The 24,713-nt window shown below is 47.7% G+C and overlaps 1 long non-coding RNA gene across 2 annotated transcripts in view; it reads left to right on the top strand.

Annotated features, from left to right (window-relative positions):
- Positions 1–245: 245 nt before the first annotated feature.
- The window catches only part of LOC134917121 (uncharacterized), a 43,713-nt gene continuing 19,245 nt past the window's right edge, over positions 246–24,713 (top strand). For both annotated transcript variants that reach the window (XR_010177412.1, XR_010177413.1), the window contains exon 1: positions 246–431. This is a non-coding gene — a long non-coding RNA (uncharacterized LOC134917121). The remainder of the gene's footprint in view (positions 432–24,713) is intronic.

The raw sequence follows: 24,713 nt of genomic DNA, 5'->3' as shown, positions 1-24,713 counted from the left end.
TGTAAAACTGTATGGTTTTCTGTCCATAGAATATATATATATAGTGTGTGGCAGGGACAGCATAGTTCCACATGGAGTTAATGTAGAACATCAGGATTTTCCAGGTTTAGCAGAGCAGCAGCTGCAGAACTGAATGATCCAGTCCAGGTTTTGCCTCAAATCAGTTGTCAGCCAGAAGCTAAGCTAATTAATTAGCAGCAACTGTAATTTGCCCTTAAGTTTGTGTTTAACTGCCATCAGGAGCAATGCTTCTGTTCACTAGTGTCCAGGTGATAGGTGGTAGTGTGGGGTTATGTTGGGAGCCATTTGGAACATGCACTGTTTGCGATTACCAGTATTTGGACTGTTATCTGCTGTTGTGAGAACTGCCTGTAAACCTAACCAGCAAATCCTGCATATGAAGCTGTGTCCTGCCTGAGGTGAAAATAAAAGTATGTTGGATTTGACCCAGTCTATGTAATTTCTGTCACATGTGGTGCCCAAACAGAGACTTGAATTGCTGGATGGTATCCACCCATTGCTATGCATTGCAGGATGCTATCTGCTGCACATCAGCTTGGTGATGTGTATCTTTAAACAGCAGTGGATGTGTATATGTGTTTTTTCTCAAGCTGTGCACACTATAAAGCGGTTACTAATTCTTGTATATGGGGATAGGAGCCCAGGGAATGGTATGCAGGGTTAAGGATAACCAGCTGAGATAGTGTGCTGGGAATCTGGCTTACCCCAGCCAGTTAATTAGGCCTGCTAAATTTGTATATAAGAAGCAGGGAAATAAAGAGGAAGTTTAGAAGATGTTTACTGAATTGGCTACTGGCCAACAGAATCTGGTTGCTGGCCAACAGAATTTGGCTGTCGAGCAGCAAGCTCAAATTCAGAGGCAGCAAGATCCGATACAGGGACAGGAAACACAGGTCCAGCTACTGCATGATGAGTTGAAGGAAATGATTAAAAGTGGGCAGGAGGAGGAGTGGGCTGCCAGATTAGATCCCTGTCTCACAGTGGAATCGCAGCGAGCTTATACTGACCTGATGGTAGCTGACCCTAGCTTATTCCCTTGTGAAAAGGAGGCCACACTCAACTGGGTTGGGGTGATGGGCCACAGTAAAGCCCATAAATTCCATGATTGGCGGCTGAACCCATCTGAGCCTCCAAGAGTTCAGCCGGCAAAGTTAGCCAGACTGAGTAAAGCGTGGCTACAGCCGGAGAAGCATACAGCTCCACATATAGTAGAGATTGTTACTTTGGACCATGCTATATGGGTATTAGGCTGTGGGGTACAACACTGTGCTTTGCAGACTGATCCCCAGACATTTAAGGAGTTAGCAGTGGTGATTAAGTGGTACCTTATTCTTGGAAAATTAACAAAGGTTAAGCAAGAGTGGCAGCCAGTACTTAAGCCCAGAATCCAGATTCCTGTTGCTAAGGAAAAATCCCTGCCTCCTACGGTGTGTTTTGACTGCGACAAGCCCGGTCATATGCGTCAGGATTGCCCGAAGAATAGTGAACTGATGGATTGCAGCACGGGGAAAGAAATTCAACCTGTGGTCAGCATGACTGCTGAAACCATTTCCGCGGCAGAAACCACCCTGTTCCGTATGATGGTACAGCTGGATGGCCGGGAGATCTGGGCATTAGTTGACACTGGCAGTGCACTTACCATTGTCTCTGCTAACCTGGTTCCTCTGGGGGCTGACCAGATTTTGCCCCCTGTCAAATTATTGTGTATACATGGGGAAGTCGTGTAGTACCCACGTGTGCATCTACCACTAATAATAAAAGGCCGTCCATTGAAAGTGATAGCCACAGTGACATCCAGACCACTTGACCCACTGATCCTGGGCCGTAATTTTCCATTGCTGTAGGAAGTGGTTACATGGCACGATGACAGATTCCCAGGAGACAAGGACCATGGGTTACCACGGCATGGCGACAGTGAAAGCTTCTTTGGATGGTGAACCACAGGAGGAAACAGAGCCCAGTGGTCCCATGTTGGTGAGCAAGTGTCCTTAAAAGAATTTGGCCAAGACCAACAGGAAGATAGTAAATTGATTAATGCCTTTGAAATTGTGGCAGTAGTCAATGTTAAAGTAGATGCTGCTTTGCCACCAGAAGGTGTACCATACTGTATTTTATTTTGAAAAATGATTTGTTGTACCATGTAACCTCTCTGCAGGGTAAAAGGTTAGACCAGCTATTAGTCCCAAGGAAACATGAGCAGGTGGTATTAGTTGCGGCACACACGCTTCTGTCGGGTGGCCATTTACGGGAGGTGAAAACTCTCTAGCACATATAGATAAGATTGGCTAGACATTAATTATGCAGTAAAAAGATGTTGTTAGGAAAATCCAGTGGTTCAGAAGACAGCGCCCCAGCCAGGGTTAGAGTATCACTGGTTCTCCTCCTTGTCATTTTTGTTCCTTTTGAGAGAATTGGTATGTACCTGATAGGGCTGGTGGAGAAATCTGCTTGATGGCATAATTGCATGCTATTGGTAGTGGATTATGCCACCAGATACCCAGAGGCCATACCACTGCGTAATATGAAATCTTTCACCATTGCCCAGGAATTACTGACATGTGTACACCTGCCTGTAATACCAAAAGAGGTCTTAATGGAGCAAGATACCCCTTTTCTCTCTAAACGAATGAAGGATTTGTGCCAACTGTTAAAGGTGGATAGGGTTACTACCTCGGATTACCACCCACAAACAGATGTCCTGGTAGAACACTTTAACCAAACCCTTAAACAAATGATAAAAAGGGCAGTGTCTAAATAAAAGTGAGTTTGAGACTTAATCCTACCCTATTTAATGTTTGCAGTATGAGAGGTGCCCTAATTCTCTATGGCAGTGATGGGGAACCTTTGGCACTCCAGATGTTGTTGAACTACACATCCCAGCATGCCCTGCTACAGATTTACTATTTGGCCATGCTAAAACTGTAACAGAGCATGCCGGGTGTGTAGACCATCACTGCTTTATGGGGTTTAGTCCTTTCAAACTCCTCTACGGGAGTCAACCTAGAGTGATTTTAGATCTGTTAAAAGAAAGGTGAGAACAACAGTCATGCCAAGAACCTAAAATCATTTAGTTTGTGTCCCTATTGCATGGACATTAAAGGCAGATTGCTCCACTCCTGAACGGGCACATGGATAGGGCCCAGCAGCATAAAAAACTTAATTATGACTGGGCTGCGGGTCAACCAGTCTTTTAAACTGGGAGAAAAGGTACTGGTTCTTGTACCCACCAGTTAAAGTAAATTGTATGCTCAATGGTAAGGCCATTATGAAGTTATAGAGTTAGTGGGACCGTTAATTATAGGGTTCGACAAAAGAGCTGAAGGAAGGAGGTTTATATCTACTATGTAAACCTGTTAAAACTTTGGAAAGAGAGTCAGCACTCTTTGGTAGCCAAGAAAACCCCAGAATGTCAGTTACCCATTAAAGATACCCTTAATCCTAGCCAGAAACAGGAAGTGGTGAATTTAGTTGTATGGCACCTGGATGTGTTCTCTGCAATTGCAGAGAAAACCCAAATCATCCAGCATGATAATGTTACTCGTCTCAAGGAGGTAATAAAACAGAGGCCATACTGTGTACCCAAGGCAAAACAGACAGTGGTTAAACTAAAGGTAGAGGAGATGCTGCACTTAGGTATCATAGAGGAATCAAACAGTGGGGATACGGTTGTTAGGTCGACCACTGAAGGTCGACATGCATTAGGTTGACATGGTCCATAGGTCGACATGTACTAGGTCAAAAGGCTGACTTGAGTTTTGACATTTTTTAATTTTTTAGACTTTTTCATACTTGATGATCCACGTTGACTACAATTGGGAACGGTAACCTGTGCAGAGAGCGCAGCAAGGCACCTTGCTCGAAGCATGGCGAGCGAAGCGAGCCATGCGAGGGGACACGGTGCACTAATTGGGGTTCCCCGTCACTTTACGAAGAAACATTGGGCCTTATTCAGAGTTGATTACAGCAGCAAACTTTTAGCAGTTGGGCAAAACCATGTGCACTGCAGGGGGGGCAGATATAACATGTGCAGAGCAACATCTTATCTTTTTATAATCAATCACTATAGTAAATAGACCCTTTCATCATTATCAGAGTGCTATTGCACCAGTTTATTTTTAGTACATCTCTGCATCACCCATACTTGCATACTGTATGCCATGTTCCGGAGCACATCCAGTACAAAAGCACTGCAAACAGGCATATATTCACCACTGTATCACCCCACACTGTTTACAGAGGACTTGTGCTTCCCAACGTTTTAAAGTGAAAACTATTGTTTCAACTGTCCCAACCTTGCACTGTATGTGTGCAGAATCATTGGTCTGCATGTTCTAAATCTGATGAGTATAACCTGGATTTGATTGTACTGGCTGTATAAAATGATTGTTATTCTTGAAGTGTGCCAGGGAGCCGCATGTCCAGCATATGGCAGGAGTTCCACCACTTGTAATGGTAAGGGGAACTAGTTGCATCTCCTTCATTGCCAAGATGAGAGGGGGCCGAACAAGCAACGTGGGAAACCTGCTGGAGGGACACAGGTGATGAGCTGCCGTAGTGACAGAGGCAAAGATGTTTATAAGGGGCACTACTGTGGGATTATGTGTATAAGTAGCACTACTGTGGTCACTACGTGTAAGAGGCACTACGACTGTGGGAATTATGTGTAAAGGGCACTACTACTGTGGGAATTGTGTATAAGGGCCCCTACTGTGGGCATTGTATATAAGAGGCACTACTGTGTGGCATAATGTATATAAAGAGTACCATTGTGTAGCGCAATGTGAATAAAGGGCACTACTGAGTGACGTAACCTGAATAAAGGGCATTACTATGTGGTGTAATATGAATCAGGGGCACTACATGCCATGTAATGTGACTAAGATTCTGCTACTGTGTGGTGTCATTTAAATTGGGGGTACTATTGTGTGGCCACACTGCTTCTTTGTGAGATCGATGTTCCTTTAGAAAGTATGGAAAGTAGGGCACTCATTTATAGTTTACAGGGGGTGGCCAAAATCACTAGCACTGCCCTGGCTCTACTTAATGTGATGGGGGGGCAGGTGGTGTGGTAGTTGAGTTCCACCACCTCTCCAGGTCCACTTTAAGCCCTGGATAAAAGGAACTAAAATTAAACATCAGGGGCAATATTAGTCACATGGGGCCAAAGGCATTAAAACCATTTGCTTTCTCTCCCCTACCCGCCCCTTTCCCATGTTTATATCTATAAGTCTATCTATTTTGTGCACCGGACATTTTTCGGGTTTTGTGTTTTGGTTTTGGATTTGGTTCCGCGGCCGTGTTTTGGATTCGGACTCGTTTTGGCAAAACCTCACCGAAAATTTTTTGTCGGATTCGGGTGTTTTTTGGATTCGGGTGTTTTTTTCAAAAACCCCTAAAAAACAGCTTAAATCATAGAATTTGGGGGTCATTTTGATCCCATAGTATTATTAACCTCAATTACCATAATTTCCACTCATTTCCAGTCTATTCTGAACACCTCACACCTCACAATATTATTTTTAGTCCTACAATTTGCACCAAGGTCGCTGGATGACTAAGCTAAGCGACCCAAGTGGCCGACACAAACACCTGGCCCATCTAGGAGTGGCACTGCAGTGTCAGACAGGATGGCCGATTTAAAAAATAGTCCCCAAACAGCACATGATGCAAAGAAAAGAAGAGGCGCACCAAGGTGGCTGTTTGACTAAGCTAAGCGACACAAGTGGCCGACACAAACACCTGGCCCATCTAGGAGTGGCACTGCAGTGTCAATCAAGACAGGATGGCACTTCCAAAAAATTGTCCCCAAACAGCACATGATGCAAAGAAAAAAAGAGGTGCACCAAGGTCGCTGTGTGACTAAGCTAAGCGACACAAGTGGCCGACACAAACACCTGGCCCATCTAGGAGTGGCACTGCAGTGTCAGGCAGGATGGCACTTCAAAAAAATTGTCCCCAAACAGCACATGATGCAAAGAAAAATGTAAGAAAAAAGAGGTGCAAGATGGAATTGTCCTTGGGCCCTCCCACCCACCCTTATGTTATATAAACAGGACATGCACACTTTAACGAACCCATCATTTCAGCGACAGGGTCTGCCACACGACTGTGACTGAAATGACTGGTTGGTTTGTGCCCCCACCAAAAAAGAAGCAATCAATCTCTCCTTGCACAAACTGGCTCTACAGAGGCAAGATGTCCACCTCATCATCATCCTCCAATTCCTCACCCCTTTCACTGTGTACATCCCCCTCCTCACAGATTATTAATTCGTCCCCACTGGAATCCACCATCTCAGGTCCCCGTGTACTTTGTGGAGGCAATTGCTGCTAGTGAATGTCTCCACGGAGGAATTGATTATAATTCATTTTGATGAACATCATCTTCTCCACATTTTCTGGAAGTAACCTCGTACGCCGATTGCTGACAAGGTGAGCGGCTGCACTAAACACTCTTTCGGAGTACACACTGGAGGGAGGGCAACTTAGGTAGAATAAAGCCAGTTTGTGCAAGGGCCTCCAAATTGCCTCTTTTTCCTGCCAGTATACGTACGGACTGTCTGACGTGCCTACTTGGATGCGGTCACTCATATAATCCTCCACCATTCTTTCCATGGTGAGAGAATAATGGCCCTCATTCCGAGTTGTTCGCTCGCATGGCGATTTTAGCAGTATTGCACACGCTAAGCCGCCGCCTACTGGGAGTGAATCTTAGCTTCTTAAAATTGCGAACGATGTATTCGCAATATTGCGATTACACACCTCGTAGCAGTTTCAGAGTAGCTTCAGACTTACTCGGCATCTGCGATCAGTTCAGTGCTTGTCGTTCCTGGTTTGACGTCACAAACACACCCAGCGTTCGCCCAGACACTCCTCCGTTTCTCCAGCCACTCCCGCGTTTTTTCCGGAAACGGTAGCGTTTTTATCCACACGCCCATAAAACGCCGTGTTTCCGCCCAGTAACACCCATTTCCTGTCAATCACACTACGATCGCCGGAGCGAAGAAAAAGCCGTGAGTAAAAATCCTATCTTCATAGCAAATTTACTTGGCGCAGTCGCAGTGCGGACATTGCGCATGCGCACTAAGCGGAAAATCGCTGCGATGCGATGAAATTTACCGAGCGAACAACTCGGAATGAGGGCCAATATGCAGTGACAGTAGACGACATGTCAGTAATCATTGGCAGGTCCTTCAGTCCGGACCAGATGTCAGCACTCGCTCCAGACTGCCCTGCATCACCGCCAGCGGGTGGGCTAGGAATTCTTAGCCTTTTCCTCGCACCCCCAGTTGCGGGAAAATGTGAAGGAGGAGATATTGACAGGTCACGTTCCGCTTGACTTGACAATTTTCTCACCAGCAGGTCTTTGAACCTCTGCAGACTTGTGTCTGCCGGAAAGAGAGATACAATGTAGGTTTTAAATCTAGGATCGAGCACGGTGGCCAAAATGTAGTACTCTGATTTCAACAGATTGACCACCCGTGAATCCTGGTTAAGTGAATTAAGGGCTCCATCCACAAGTCCCACATGCCTAGCGGAATCGCTCTGTTTTAGCTCCTCCTTCAATGTCTCCAGCTTCTTCTGCAAAAGCCTGATGAGGGGAATGACCTGACTCAGGCTGGCAGTGTCTGAACTGACTTCACGTGTGGCAAGTTCAAAGGGTTGCAGAACCTTGCACAACGTTGAAATCATTCTCCACTGCGCTTGAGTCAGGTGCATATATCGTGGGCAGATGTATAGGCTTGAATGGCCTTTTGCTGCTCCTCCATCCTCTGAAGCATATAGAGGATTGAATTCCACCTCGTTACCACCTCTTGCTTCAGATGATGGCAGGGCAGGTACAGGAATGTTTGGTGGTGCTCCAGTCTTCTGTACGCGGTGCCTGAATGCCGAAAGTGGCCCGCAATTCTTCGGGCCACCGACAGCATCTCTTGCACGCCCCTGTCGTTTTTTAAATAATTCTGCACCACCAAATTCAATGTATGTGCAAAACATGGGACGTGCTGGAATTTGCCCAGATGTAATGCACGCACAATATTGCTGGCGTTGTCCGATGTCACAAATCCCCAGGAGAGTCCAATTGGGGTAAGCCATTCTGCGATGATCTTCCTCAGTTTCCGTAAGAGGTTGTCAGCTGTGTGCCTATTCTGGAAAGCGGTAATACAAAGCGTAGCCTGCCTAGGAACGATTTGGCGTTTGCGAGATGCTGCTACTTGTGCCGCCGCTGCTGTTCTTGCTGCGGGAGGCAATACATCTACCCAGTGGGCTGTCACAGTCATATAGTCCTGAGTCTGCCCTGCTCCACTTGTCCACATGTCCGTGGTTAAGTGGACATTGGGTACAACTGCATTTTTTAGGACACTGGTGAGTCTTTTTCTGAGGTCTGTGTACATTTTCGGTATCGCCTGCCTAGAGAAATGGAACCTAGATGGTATTTGGTACCGGGGACACAGTACCTCAATCAAGTCTATAGTTGCCTCTGAATTAACGATGGATACCGGAACCACGTTTCTCACCGCCCAGGCTGCCAAGGCCTGAGTTATCTGCTTTGCAGCAGGATGACTGCTGTGATATTTCATCTTCCTCGCAAAGGACTGTTGGACAGTCAATTGCTTACTGGAAGTAGTACAAGTGGTCTTCCGACTTCCCCTCTTGGATGACGATCGACTCCCAGCAGCAACAACAGCAGCGCCAGCAGCAGTAGGCGTAACTCAAGGATGCATCAGAGGAATCCCAGGCAGGAGAGGATTCGTCAGACTTGCCAGTGACATGGCCTGCAGGACTATTGGCTTTCCTGGGTAAGGAGGAAATTGACACTGAGGGAGTTGGTGGTGTGGTTTGCAGGAGCTTGGTTACAAGAGGAAGGGATTTAGTGGTCAGTGGACTGCTTCCGCTGTCACCCAAAGTTTTTGAACTTGTCACTGACTTATGATGAATGCGCTGCAGGTGATGTATAAGGGAGGATGTTCCGAGGTGGTTAACGTCCTTACCACTACTTATTACAGCTTGACAAATGCAACACACGGCTTGACACCTGTTGTCCGCATTTGTGTTGAAATAATTCCACACCGAAGAGCTGATTTTTTTTTGTATTTTGACCAGGCATGTCAATGGCCATATTCCTCCCACGGACAACAGGTGTCTCCCCGGGTGCCTGACTTAAACAAACCACCTCACCATCAGAATCCTCCTTGTCAATTTCCTCCCCAGCGCCAGCAACACCCATATCCTCATCCTGGTGTACTTCAACAGTGACATCTTCAATTTGACTATCAGGAACTGGACTGCGGGTGCTCCTTCCAGCACTTGCAGGGAGCGTGCAAATGGTGGAAGGCGCAAGCTCTTCCCGTCAAGTGTTGGGAAGGTCAGGCATCGCAACCGACACAATTGGACTCTCCTTGGGGATTTGTGATTTAGAAGAACGCACAGTTCTTTGCTGTGCTTTTGCCAGCTTAAGTCTTTTCTTTTTTCTAGCGAGAGGATGAGTGCTTCCATCCTCATGTGAAGCTGTACCACTAGCCATGAACATAGGCCAGGGCCTCAGCCGTTCCTTGCCACTCCGTGTCGTAAATGGCATATTGGCAAGTTTACGCTTCTCCTCAGACGCTTTTAATTTTGATTTTTGGGTCATTTTACTGAACTTTTGTGTTTTGGATTTTACATGCTCTCTACTATGACATTGGGCATCGGCCTTGGCAGATGACGTTGATGGCATTTCATCGTCTCGGCCATGACTAGTGGCAGCAGCTTCAGCACGAGGTGGAAGTGGATCTTGATCTTTCCCTATTTTAACCTCCACATTTTTGTTCTCCATTTTTTAATGTGTGGAATTATATGCCAGTATCAATAGCAATGGCCTACTACTATATTTACTGCGCACAACTGAAATGCACCACAGGTATAGAATGTAGATGGATAGTATACTTAATGGATGACGACACAGAGGTAGGTACAGCAGTGGCCTACCATACTGCTATATATAGTATACTGGTGGACACTGTGTCAGCAAACTGCAAAACTAAAATGCACCACAGGTATAGAATGTAGATGGATAGTATACTTAATGGATGACGACACAGAGGTAGGTACAGCAGTGGCCTACCGTACTGCTATATATAGTATACTGGTGGTCACTGTGTCAGCAAACTGCAAAACTAAAATGCACCACAGGTATAGAATGTAGATGGATAGTATACTTAATGGATGACGACACAGAGGTAGGTACAGCAGTGGCCTACCGTACTGCTATATATAGTATACTGGTGGTCACTGTGTCAGCAAACTGCAAAACTAAAATGCACCACAGGTATAGAATGTAGATGGATAGTATACTTAATGGATGACGACACAGAGGTAGGTACAGCAGTGGCCTACCGTACTGCTATATATAGTATACTGGTGGACACTGTCAGCAAACTGCAAAACTAAAATGCACCACAGGTATAGAATGTAGATGGATAGTATACTTAATGGATGACGACACAGAGGTAGGTACAGCAGTGCACTCTGCACTGTACTCCTCCTATATAATATTAATTATACTGGTGGTCCCCAGTCCCCACAATAAAGCAGCACATTGAGCACAGATATGGAGTGTTTTTCAGGCAGACAACGTATACTGGTGGTCACTGTCAGCAAAACTCTGCACTGTACTCCTGCTATAGCTGCTCCCCAGTCCCCACAATTAAGCAGTGTGAGCACTCAGCACAGATATATTATGCAGCACACTGAGCACAGATATGGTATGGAGCGTTTTTTTCAGGCAGAGAACGGATAAAAACTGGTGGTCACTTATCAGCAAAACTCTGCACTGTACTCCTCCTAACAGCTGCTCCCCAGTCCTCCCCACAATTAAGCAATAAACCAATCAACTTCAACTATAAACGGAGAGGACGCCAGCCACGTCCTCTCCCTATCATCTCCAATGCACGAGTGAAAATGGCGGCGACGCGCGGCTGCTTATATAGAATCCGAATCTCGCGAGAATCCGACAGCGGGATGATGACGTTCGGGTGCGCTCGGGTAAGCCGAGCAAGGCGGGAAGGTTCGAACCTGCTTCGGACCCGTGTAAAAAGGGTGAAGTTCGGGGGGGTTCGGTTTCCGAGAAACCGAACCCGCTCATCACTAATCTTTATCTCTATCTATCTATCTATCTATCTATCTATCTATCTAAAAGGTTTGCCTGACTGTCTCTCTGTATTCAATAATTGTCTGGCACTCCTAGTCTTCAGAATAGAGCTCGCTCTGGTGCCCTTCAATAACATAATGCAGCATAAAGATAAGGTGAAGGCATTTAGAATCACCTAATATAGAAATAATGGAGACACGGTCTTTAATAGCACTTACTGCTTATGAAATATATACATGTAATTTCTGCTGCGGGGTACACTGGGCTCCACAAGGATTCATATCGGGGTGTAGAGTAGGATCTTGATCCGAGGCACCAACAGGCTCAAAGCTTTTGACTGTTCCCAAGATGCACAGCGCCACCTCCTCTATAACCCTGCCTCCATGCACAGGGAGCTCAGTTTGTAAGTTGGTGCCATGCAGTATGCAGGCTTTTCAGAGCTTCATTTTTACAGACTGACAGAAGAAAATGTAAGAAGACTACAAGGGCTGCTGCAGGCAAAGTCTCATAGACTTTCCTGCGTGCAGCTCCATCACCCCCAGCAGCGCTGTATACTCCCGCGCCCTGGTTACCGGGTCACTGCAGCGGAGGCACCGGCTTCTTCCTCTCTAACAGTGAGTCACACGCCGCCGGATCACGGGTCCGCAGACAAGGGGTAGGTAAGGGGCTCCTGTGCACTTTACCGTGATCCAGCTTGGCCGTAGGAGGCGGGCCACGTGTGCACTGGCGTGGACACTGAATACTGGGCAGCCGCTCCACTAGCCACCAGGGTTGAATTACGGGCACAGGTCAGAGGGTTATTGTACCAAGTACCCTCTGTTTTGTTTTTACTGCCCGCACACCCGGTGGGGATGCCATCAGGGGGAGCAGGTCAGACCTGAGGCCACTCCCTCCAGCCCCAGGGTGCCATTTCAGTAATGTTCCCGCCCTGGAGCTGCTTCCCTCTCCCTCACTCCTGGTCAGCAGCCATTACAGACAGAGCCTTGCTGTTCCTGGGACTGCTAGGGCAAATCCTCCTCTGTGGAACCGACTGACTGCCAGTGCTGTGCTTCCTACAGGACACTTTAGTATTCTACCTGTCACTGGGACTGTGTTAGTTAAGAAAGAGTGCATACATTCAGGGTTGTGTGGTACAAACTAGAGATGAGCGGGTTCGGTTCCTCGGAATCCGAACCCGCCCGAACTTCAGGTTTTTTTACACGGGGCCGAGCGACTCGGATCTTCCCGCCTTGCTCGGTTAACCCGAGCGCGCCCGAACGTCATCATCCCACTGTCGGATTCTCGCGAGACTCGGATTCTATATAAGGAGCCGCGCGTCGCCGCCATTTTCACACGTGCATTGAGATTGATAGGGAGAGGACGTGGCTGGCGTCCTCTCCGTTTAGACTAGAGTACTAGAGAGAGACACAAATTTTGGGGAGCATATTATTAGGAGGAGTACTACTTGCTGCTGATAGTGTGACCAGTGACCACTGACCACCAGTTTAATTAATCCGTTCTCTGCCTGAAAAAAAACGATACACAGTGTGACACAGTCGCATACCATATCTGTGCTCAGCCCAGTGTGCTGCATCATATGTAATACTGTATATCATTATCTGACTGTGCTGAGTGCTCACTGCTCACACAGCTTAATTGTGGGGGAGACAGGGGAGCAGTTATAGCAGGAGTACATATTTTAAGTACAGTGCACACTTTTGCTGCCAGAGTGCCACTGCCAGTGTGACTGACCAGTGACCACTGACCACCAGTATTGTGATTGTCTGCTGACCACCAGTATATTGTGATTGTCTGCCTGAAAAAGTTAAACACTCGTCGTGTGGTGTTTTTATAAACGCATTCTGCAGACAGTGTCCAGCAGGTCCGTCATTTACATAATATATACCTGTCCGGCTGCAGTACTAGTGTGATATATATATATATATATATTTTAATTTTATCTCATTATCATCCAGTCTATATTAGCAGCAGACACAGTACGGTAGTCCACGGCTGTAGCTACCTCTGTGTCGGCAGTCGCTCGTCCATCCATAATTGTATACCACCTACCCGTGGTTTTTTTTTTTTTTTTTTCTATCTTCTTGATACTAGTAGCTTACTTTAGGAGTCTGCAGTGCTGACAGACAGTGTCCAGCAGGTCCGTCATTACGTAATATATACCTGTCCGGCTGCAGTACTAGTGTGATATATATATTTTAATTTTATCTCATTATCATCCAGTCTATATTAGCAGCAGACACAGTACGGTAGTCCACGGCTGTAGCTACCTCTGTGTCGGCAGTCGCTCGTCATCCTTAAGTATACTAGTATCCATCCATCTCCATTGTTTACCTGAGGTGCCTTTTAGTTGTGCCTATTAAAATATGGAGAACAAAAATGTTGAGGTTACAAAAATAGGGAAAGATCAAGATCGACTTCCACCTCGTGCTGAAGCTGCTGCCACTAGTCATGGCCGAGACGATGAAATGCCAGCAACGTCGTCTGCCAAGGCCGATGCCCAATGTCATAGTACAGAGCATGTAAAATCCAAAACACCAAATAGATGGGCCAGGTGTTTGTGTCGGCCACTAGGGTCGCTTATCTTACTCACACAGCTACCTCATTGCGCCTCTTTTTTTCTTTGCGTCATGTGCTGTTTGGGGAGTGTTTTTTGGAAGGGCCATCCTGCGTGACACTGCAGTGCCACTCCTAGATGGGCAAGGTGTTTGTGTCGGCCACTAGGGTCGCTTATCTTACTCACACAGCTACCTCATTGCGCCTCTTTTTTTCTTTGCGTCATGTGCTGTTTGGGGAGTGTTTTTTGGAAGGGCCATCCTGCGTGACACTGCAGTGCCACTCCTAGATGGGCCAGGTGTTTGTGTCGGCCACTAGGGTCGCTTATCTTACTCACACAGCTACCTCATTGCGCCTCTTTTTTTCTTTGCGTCATGTGCTGTTTGGGGAGTGTTTTTTGGAAGGGCCATCCTGCGTGACACTGCAGTGCCACTCCTAGATGGGCCAGGTGTTTGTGTCGGCCACTAGGGTCGCTTAGCTTACTCACACAGCTACCTCATTGCGCCTCTTTTTTTCTTTGCGTCATGTGCTGTTTGGGGAGTGTTTTTTGGAAGGGCCATCCTGCGTGACACTGCAGTGCCACTCCTAGATGGGCCAGGTGTTTGTGTCGGCCACTAGGGTCGCTTAGCTTAGTCATCCAGCGACCTCGGTGCAAATTTTAGGACTAAAAATAATATTGTGAGGTGTGAGGTGTTCAGAATAGACTGAAAATGAGTGGAAATTATGGTTTTTGAGGTTAATAATACTTTGGGATCAAAATGACCCCCAAATTCTATGATTTAAGCTGTTTTTTAGTGTTTTTTGAAAAAAACACCCGAATCCAAAACACACCCGAATCCGACAAAAAAAATTCGGTGAGGTTTTGCCAAAACGCGGTCGAACCCAAAACACGGCCGCGGAACCGAACCCAAAACCAAAACACAAAACCCGAAAAATTTCAAGTGCACATCTCTAGTACAAACACCCTGTGATATACATCCAGTGTTTACTGTGTTTGTTATATCTATAGTTATCACATATAACCATACTGAGTATTACTTTGTATTGCTAGTCCAGTGCAGTTTATGGTACATAATTTCTGCACGGTACGCTTGTGACTATGAGGGTCATTCCGAGTTGATCGCTCGCTAGCTGCTTTTAGCAGCAGTGCAAACGCTAAGCCGCCACCCTCTGGGAGTGTACCTTAGGTTAGCAGAAGTGCGACCGAAAGGATCGCAGAATGGGGTTAATTTTTTTTCAAGCAGTTTCAGAGTAGCTGCAGACCTACTCCTTCCTTGCGATCACTTCAGCCTGTTTAGTTCCTGTTTTGACGTCATAAACACGTCCTGCGTTCGGCCAGCCACTCCCCCGTTTCCCCAGGCACGCCTGCTTTTTTACCTGACACGCCTGCGTTTTTTATCACACTCCCGGAAAACAGTCAGTTACCACCCAGAAACACCCACTTCCTGTCAATCACTTAACGATCAGCAGTGCGACTGAAAAGCGTTGCTAGACCTTGTGTGAAACTGCATAGTTTTTTGTGAAAGTACGTCGCGTGTGCGCACTGTGGCCCATACGCATGCGCAGAAATGCCGATTTTTAGCCTGATCGCTGCGCTGCGAACAACGGCAGCTAGCGATCAACTCAGAATGACCGCCTATATACGTGTGTGTGCATGTAGCTGCTGCGTGGTTGCTTTATTGCAGGGTATTTCACTCAGTGGGCTATTCCTATATTGCTATACCTGAAGGGGGCAAGTGTTTCAGGTTTTTTCTCTATAATTAATATAGGATTGTATCACAAGATATACTGACGGTGTATTTTTACTTGTGATTTATAGTCACCATATAGTCTATATCTTTTGAACTCCCGGTCTGTGCTATCTTAGGCATCTTTTCTGAGAGTTCTTGCTGCGTATAGTGCTGCTACACTTTGTACCGAGTTGCCCATTACTGTGCACATAGTTATGTCTGCTACATGTGGCAACGTTGTTGGGGCTTCTCCCACACTGCGTGGTTGTGAGGCCATGGACGTAATGGAGGATAATTTAGCAGCTGAGAGTTCAGGTTCAGGGGGTTCCTTACCCCCCAGTGGGTCGGTAGCACCTGGGGCATCACATGACCCACCTTGGGCTACATTCTCCACATTGTTAAACACGCTTGTGACTAAATTAACGCCCCCTGTGGGACCACCTGTGCCATTACCACAGTTTATGGTCCCTGCTGTGAGCCCGCCATGGGTGGATCAGCTTTCCACTCAGTTACAGCATTTGAACCGATCCATGACCAAATCTAAGGGTCACTCTCTCCCGCATAAGACTAAGTAATCTTCTAAATGGGCCATTGACTCCTCCCAATCCACTGCTATTACAGACATGTCCTCTGATGAGGACGGTGCATATACTGACCCCCACAGACACTGACGCTGATGTTTCAGATGGGGGGGGGGGGGGGAGTCATTGGTGGATGTCTCGGATTTGAATGAGGCGATACATGTCATTCTTCAAGTGTCTGATGATTCTGAGCCTGAAACTGTCTCCAAGAAACCGGATAGGTTTAAACGAAAGAAGGTGGTTAAACAAGTTTTACCCTATTTTAAACACCTGGTTGACATACGTCAGGAATCCTGGGAAAATCCGGGGACAAAATTTACACTGAATAAGAGACTGTTGGCTCGCTATCCTCTTTCTGTGGAGGTATGTAAAAATTGGGAAACCACTCCACCTGTAGCTTCTCATGTGGCGCGTATGGTTGTTTCCTCTACACTGCCAGTAACTACCGTCACCTCTCTGAAGGAACCAACGGATGGTCGTGTGGAGGGCTGTTTAAAAGTGATTTATACCCTTATGGGGGCTGTACAAAGGCCAACTATTGCAGCGACTTGGGCTGCTGAAGCTGTTGAGGCGTGGGCTCAGGAACTTGAGGCGGAACTGCCTTCCAATGCATCTGAGCATGCTCGACAGTGTCTGTCGTATATTGCCACGGCTTCTCTGTACCTTAAGGAGGCAGCCTCCGATGCCGGGGTGCTCACGGCCAAGGCTGCTACTGCGTACATCTTGGCCAGACGTATCCTTTAGTTGAGATCCTGGTCGGAGGATTTGGATTCCAAGAAAACTCTGGAGGTGCTTCCTTTCAAAAGAGACATTCTCTTTGGAGAAGACCTCAATAAGATTGTGGCTGATCTGGCTACTGCTAAAACAGCTTGCCTACCTAGTACGGCTTCTTTCGCACAGAAGGTTAAAAGTACTTTCCCTCGGCCCTTTCGTACTCCAGGTAAATCAAAAGGTCAGGCGTACCCAAAGCAAGCTCGTGCTTCCAGACCTGCCAAGCCCAGAACGAAGTGTGCCTGGGCCGCCCGTCAGCCAGCTTCCAAAACTGACAAGCCGGCTGCATGACGGGGCGGGCCTCCCTCTGGGGGATCCCAGGGTGGGGGGCTGACGTCTAGGTTTTACCCAGGAATGGTTGAAGACCACTTCAGATACCTGGGTGAGGGAATTTGTTGCTCGAGGATATGCCATACCCTTCAAGAATCGCCCCCATCATCGATTTTGCCTGACAGATGTGCCTCTGTATCGGAAAAAGCAAACACATTGCACTCGGTGGTACATTCCCTCCTGTCCACATGAGTGGTAGTACTACACTATTCACCGCTTTTTCTAGTCCCGAAACCAAATGGGTCCTCACGACCTATTCTTAGTCTGAAGTCCTTGAACAAGCACGTGCGGGTCTCCAAGTTCCGTATGGAAATACTGCGCTCTATTGTTCTGGCCATGGAGCCTGGGGACTATATGGTCTCCCTGGACATACAGGATGCCTACCTACTTATTCCTATTACGGTATCTCATCAGCAGTACCTGCGGTTTGCGGTGGCCAACCTTCATTACCAATTTCGGGCATTACCCTTTGGTTTGACAATGGCTCTGCAAGTTTTCACCAAAGTTATGGTGGGCACGACGGCTGTTCTCCGCCGTCAAGGGGTCAGGATACTACTAGACGATTTGTTGATCCTGGTGAGTTCCCCAGAACTTCTCCTGTATCATCTCGATCTGACGGTCCAGTGCATGAAAGTCCACGGGTGGCTGATCAACTGGAAGAAATCCTCCCTGGTTCCGGCTCGGAGCATGGTACACCTGGGAGTGCTATTGGACACTCACAACCAGCGGTTGTTCTTGTCTCAGGAGAAAGTCCTGAAACTGCAGGACAAGATCCGATGCTTCCTATCCCATCCGCAAGTGTCGATTAATTCGGCGATGCAAGTGCTAGGTCTCATGGTTTTGGCTTTCGACATGGTGGAGTATGCTCAATTCCATTTTCGCCTTATGCAGAAGTTGATTCTGTCCAAGTGGGGCCTCACCGGATCAGATCTCACATGTTTTCCCTATCTCCAGAGGTCCGCCTGTTGCTGAGCTGGTGGCTTCAGGACCAACGATTGAGCTGGGGTTGTCCCTTCTGGATATCCAACTGGGTCCTGCTGATGACGGATGCCAGTCTGAGAGGCTGGGACGCAGAGTTGGAACAACACTCTCTTCAGGGTCGGTGGACCAAGGAGGAGTCTCTGCTCCCGATCAATATTCTGGAACTGCGGGCAGTGTTCAACGCGTTGACAATGGCCCAGCATCTCATACAGAACAGACCTGTTCAAGTGCAGTCGGACAATACCACCACGGTGGCATATAAAAATCATCAGGGCGGCACTTGAAGCCGCATGGCAATGAAGGAAGTATCACGGATTTTTCAGTGGGCGGAACGCCATCTGCCGGCCATATCCGCAGTGTTCATTCCGGGTGTCCTGAACTGGGAAGCGGACTTTCTCAGTCGTCAGGACGTACATGCCGGAGAGTGGATCCTCCACCCGGAGGTGTTTCAACTTCTCGATGATACGTGGGGTCTTCCAGATGTGGATCTGATGATGTCTCGACACAATCACAAGGTTACGGTCTTTGGAGCAAGAACAAGGGATCCTCAAGCTGCGTTCTTGGACGCTCTGGCAATTCCATGGAACTTTCAGCTACCGTACGTGTTCCCTCCGGTGTCACTCCTGCCCAGAGTAATACGGAAGTTCAAGCAAGAAGGAGGAAACCTGCTTCTGGTTGCTCCGGCGTGGCCCAGACGGCACTGGTTCTCTGATCTCCTGGGTCTCTCGTGGGATCATCCCCTTCTACTTCCACAATGACCAGACCTCCTCATTCAGGGCCCTTGTGTTTACCGGGATTTGGCCCGTCTGGCTTTGACGGCATGGCCCTTGATGCTTTTGTCCTGAGGGCCAAGGGTTTCTCTGAGGCGGTCGTTTAGACTATGTTGAAGGTCCATAAGTCGGCTTCTGCTCGGATATACCATAGGGTCTAGAAATGCGTACTTTACTTGGTGTGCGTCTAACAATCATGACATTTTCAAGTTTAGTACGGCCAAACTATTGGCCTTTCTACAATAGGGCCTAGACTTAGGCTTGCATCTGGATTCCCTCAAGGTTCACATCTCTGCTTTGTCTGTTTGGTATCAGAGAAAAATTGCTACCCTGCCTGATGTCCATACATTCACTCAGATTCAGCCTCCTTATGTGCCACCGGAGGCCCCTTGGGATCTGTCGCTGGTTTTGGAGGCCTTACAAGAGTCTCCGTTTGAGCCTCTTACCTCTGCTGACCTTAAGTGGCTTTCTCTTAAGGTTTTGTTCTTGCTGGCTATTGCTTCAGCTAGAAGGGTCTCGGACTTGGGTGCCTTATCCTATAAGTCTCCCTATTTGATTTTTGCCCATGACAGGGTGGTTCTTCAAACACACCAAGGTTATTTACCCAAGGTGGTGTCTTCTTTCCACCTTTACCAGGAGATTGTGGTTCCGGCCTTTAATTCTCCTGAGTTGTCTACCAAATAGCGGTCTTTGGATGTAGTGCGGGCTCTCCGTATCTATGTGAAGAGAACTTCCTTTTTTGAACCGGGCCTGAAGGTGATAATAAACCTGAAACGAGTAAAAAACAATGCCCAACGTGCCTGCCGAGCATTAAGCCGTTTAGCTGACTCAATATACTGCAGGTTCTTATGGTCAGTAAACACTGTAATAGTATGCCTAGCTCCCTCCAGCCAATGCCTCCACTCCTCGAAAGCCCATTTAACTGCCAGCAATTCTCGATTACCAACGGCATAGTTGGATTCTGCGGAGGAGAATTTCCTGGACATGAAGGCACAAGGGTGTAATTCCTGAGACTCCGGATCTTCCTGAGATAGGATAGCCCCCACTCCAACCTCTGAGGCATCTACCTCGACTATAAAGGGGAGCTCCGGGTTAGGGTGCCTGAGAACAGGAGCCGAGACAAAGGCCTGCTTTAAGGCCCGAAAGGCAGACTCGGCTGCAGGCGACCAATTGGAAGGGTCCGCTCCTTTTTTAGTCAATGCTACTATAGGAGCGACCAAATCAGAAAAGGTATGAATGAACTGCCTATAATAGTTTGCAAACCCTTAAAAGCGCTGAATTGCTTTTAAATTTGTGGGTTGCGCCCAATTAAGGATGGCCTGGAGTTTTTTCGGTTCCATGAAAAATCCCTGGGGAGAAATAATATACCCCAAGAAGGACACTTCCGTGATGTGAAAATCACATTTCTCTAGTTTTGCGTATAAATGATTCTCCTGTAGTTTTTGAAGAACCAGACGCACATGGGTAATATGTTGTTCCATAGACTCAGAATAAATCAAAATGTCGTCTAAATAAACGACAACGAACTTTCCAAGAAAGTCACGAAGAACATCATTGAGGTCTTGAAATACCGCAGGAGCATTTGACAGCCCAAAGGGCATAACCAGGTATTCATAATGACCCGACTGTGTGCTGAAAGCCGTCTTCCACTCATCCCCAGATCTTATTCGGATGAGATTGTAAGCTCCTCTAAGATCGATTTTTGAGAAGATAACGGCAGAGCGTAACTGATCAAAAAGTACTGAAATCAAAGGCAAAGGGTAGGTGTTTTTAACAGAAATTTTATTCAGAGCCCGAAAATCAATACATGGTCTGAGCGACCCATCTTTTTTCTCAACAAAAAAGAATCCTGCACTCAAAGGAGATTTCGAAGGCCTAATGAAGCCTTTTTTCAGGCTTTCCTGGATATAATTATCCATAGCCGTGGTTTCTGGCCCAGAGAGGGCATATAATCTCCCCTTAGGTAAAGCGGCCCCGGGAACTAAATCTATAGCGCAGTCATAGGACCGATGGTGAGGCAGAACGTCCGCATTTCCCTTGGAGAACACATCAGCAAAATCCTGATTTCTCTGACGTCCTAAGTGGATGCTGGGACTCCGTAAGGACCATGGGGAATAGCGGCTCCGCAGGAGACTGGGCACAACTAAAGAAAGCTTTAGGACTACCTGGTGTGCACTGGCTCCTCCCACTATGACCCTCCTCCAGACCTCAGTTAGAATCTTGTGCCCGGCTGAGCTGGATGCACACTAGGGGCTCTCCTGAGCTCCTAGAAAGAAAGTATATTTAGGTTTTTTATTTAACAGTGAGATCTGCAGGCAACAGACTCACTGCAGCGAGGGACTAAGGGGAGAAGAAGCGAACCTACCTAACAGGTGGTAGTTTGGGCTTCTTAGGCTACTGGACACCATTAGCTCCAGAGGGATCGACCGCAGGACCCGACCTTGGTGTTCGTTCCCGGAGCCGCGCCGCCGGCCCCCTTACAGAGCCAGAAGCAAGAAGTGCTCCGGAAAATCGGCGGCAGAAGACTTCAGTCTTCAACAAGGTAGCGCACAGCACTGCAGCTGTGCGCCATTGCTCCTCATGCACACCTCACACTCCGGTCACTGATGGGTGCAGGGCGCTGGGGGGGGGGGGGGGCGCCCTGAGGGCAATATAAGACACCTTGGCTGGCAAATCATCACAATATATAGTCCCAGGGCTATATATGTGATAAATTACACCTGCCAGAATCCATAAAAAAGCGGGAGAAAAGTCAGCCGAAAAAGGGGCGGGGCTATCTCAGCACACTGGCGCCATTTTTTCTTCACAGTGCAGCTGGAAGACAGCTCCCCAGGCTCTCCCCTGTAGTTTTCAGGCTCAAAGGGTTAAAAAGAGAGGGGGGGCACTAAATTTAGGCGCAATATATGTATACAAGCAGCTATTGGGGGAAAAATCACTCAGTTATAGTGTTAATCCCTGCATTATATAGCGCTCTGGTGTGTGCTGGCATACTCTCTCTCTGTCTCCCCAAAGGACTTTGTGGGGTCCTGTCCTCAGTCAGAGCATTCCCTTTGTGTGTGCGGTGTGTCGGTACGGCTGTGTCGACATGTTGGATGAGGAAGGTTACGTGGAGGCGGAGCAGAGGCCGATAAATGGGATGTCGCCCCCTGTGGGGCCGACACCAGAGTGGATGGATAGGTGGAAGGTATTAACCGACAATGTCAACTCCTTACATAAAAGGCTGGATGACGTAAGAGCTGTGGGACAGCCGGCTTCTCAGCCCGCGCCTGCCCAGGCGTCTCAAAGGCCATCAGGGGCTCAAAAACGCCCGTTACCTCAGATGGCAGACACAGATGTCGACACGGAGTCTGACTCCAGTGTCGACGAGGTTGAGATATATATACACAATCCACTAGGAACATCCATTACATGATCTCTGCAATAAAAAATGTGTTACACATTTCTGACATGAACCCAAGTACCACATAAAAGGGGTTTTATTTTGGGGGAGAAAAAGCAGCCAGTGTTTTGTTCCCCCATCAGATGAGTGAATGAAGTGTGTAAAGAGCATGGGTTCCCCCGATAAGAAACTGGTAATGTCTAAAAAGTTACTGATGGCGTACCCTTTCCCGCCAGAGGATAGGTCACGTTGGGAGATATCCCCTAGGGTGGATAAGGCGCTCACACGTTTGTCAAAAAAGGTGGCACTGCCGTCTTAGGATATGGCCACCTTGAAGGAGCCTGCTGATAAAAAGCAGGAGGCTATCCTGAAGTCTGTATATACACACTCAGGTTCTATACTGAGACCTGCAATTGCCTCAGCATAAATAGTGCTGCTGCAGCGTGGTCTGATACCCTGTCAGATAATATTAATACCATAGACAGGTATAATATTTTGCTAACATAGAGCAGATTAAAGACGTCGTCTTATATATGAAGGATGCACAGAGGGATATTTGCCGGCTGGCATCCAGAATTAATGCAATGTCCATTCTGCCAGGAGGGTATTAGAAACCCGGCAGTGGACAGGTGATGCTGCCTTTAAAAGGCACGTGGAGATTCTGCCTTATAAGGGTGAGGAATTGTTTGGGGATGGTCTCTGGGACCTCGTATCCACAGCAACAGCTGGGAAGAAAATTTTTTACCTCAGGTTTCCTCACAGCCTAAGAAAGCACCGTATTTTCAGGTACAGTCCTTTCGGCTTCAGAAAAGCAAGCGGGTCAAAGGCGCTTCCTTTCTGCACAGAGACAAGGGAAGAAGGAAAAAGCTGCACCAGACAGCCAGTTCCCAGGATCAAAAATCTTCCCCCGCTTCCTCTGAGTCCACCGCATGACGCTGGGGCTCCACAGGTGGAGACAGGTGCAGTGGGGGCGCGTCTCGGGAACTTCAGGGACCAGTGGGCTTGCCCACAGGTGGATCCCTAGGTTCTGCAAGTAGTATCACAGGGATACAGGCTGGAGTTCGAGGCGACTCCCCCTCGCCGTTACCTCACATCAGCCTTGCCTGCTGCCCTCGGAGAAAGGTAGTACTGGCGGCAATTCACAAGCTGTACTTCCAGCAGGTGAAATCAAGGTACCCCTCCTTCAACAAGGCCGGGGTTACTATTCCAAAATGTTGTGGTACCGAAACCAGACGGTTCGGTAAGACCCATTCTAAAATTGAAATCCTTGAACACTTATATACGAAGGTTCAAGTTCAAAATGGAATCGCTCAGGGCGATTATTGCAAGCCTGGAGAATTTCATGGTATCACTGGACATCAAGGATGCTTACCTGCATGTCCCTATTTACCCTCTTCACCAGGAGTACCTCAAAATTGTGGTACAGGATTGTCATTACCAATTCCAGATGTTGCCGTTGGTCTGTCCCCGGCACCGAGGTATTTACCAAGGTAATGGCCGAAACAATTATCCCGTACTTTGACGATCTCCTTATAAAGGCGAGGTCCAGGGAGCAGTTGTTCGTCGGAGTAGCACTATCTCGGGAAGTGCTACAACAGCACGGCTGGATTCTGAATATTCCAAAGTCGCAGCTGGTTCCTACGACGCGTCTACTGTTCCTGGGTATGGTTCTGGACACAGAACAGGATAAAAAGGGTTTCTCCCGGAGGAGAAGTCCAAGGAGTTGTCGTCTCTAGACAGAGACCTCCTAATACAAATACAGGTGTCGGTGCATCAATGCACGCGAGCCCTGGGAAAGATGGTAGCTTCTTACGAAGAAATTCCATTCGCCAGGTCCCATGCAAGAATCTTCCAGTGGGATCTGTTGGACAAGTGGTCCGGGTCGCATCTTCAGATGCATCGGCGGATAACCCTGTCTCCAAGGGCCAGGGTGTCGCTGTTGTGGTGGCTGCAGAGTGCTCATCTTCTAGGGGGCCGCAGATTCGGCATACAGGACTGGGTCCTGGTGACCACGGATGCCAGCCTTCGAGGCTGGGGGGCAGTCACACAGGGAAGAGACTTCCAAGGCTATGGAAAAGTCAGGAGACTTCCCTACACATAAATATTCTGGAACTAAGGGCCATTTACAATGCCCTAAGTCAGGCTATAGACCCTGCTTCAACACCGGCCGGTGCTGATCCAGTCAGACAACATCACGGCGGTCGCTCATGTAAACCGACAGGGCGGCACAAGAAGCAGGATGGCGATGGCAGAAGCCACAAGGATTCTCCGATGGGCGGAAAATCATGTGTTAGCACTGTCAGCAGTGTTCATTCCCGGAGTGGACAACTGAGAAGCAGACTTTCTCAGAAGACACGACCTTCACCCGGGAGAGTGGGGACTTCATCCAGAAGTCTTCCAAATGATTGTACACCATTGGGAAAGGCCACAGGTGGACATGATGGCGTCCCGCCTCAACAAAAAGCTACAA

The sequence above is a fragment of the Pseudophryne corroboree genome, chromosome 1, assembly GCF_028390025.1.
Source record: "Pseudophryne corroboree isolate aPseCor3 chromosome 1, aPseCor3.hap2, whole genome shotgun sequence".
Classification (NCBI taxonomy): Eukaryota; Metazoa; Chordata; class Amphibia; order Anura; family Myobatrachidae; genus Pseudophryne; species Pseudophryne corroboree.
The sequence above is the reverse complement of the archived record's forward strand: the minus strand, read 5'-3'. Positions and strand labels throughout refer to the sequence as shown.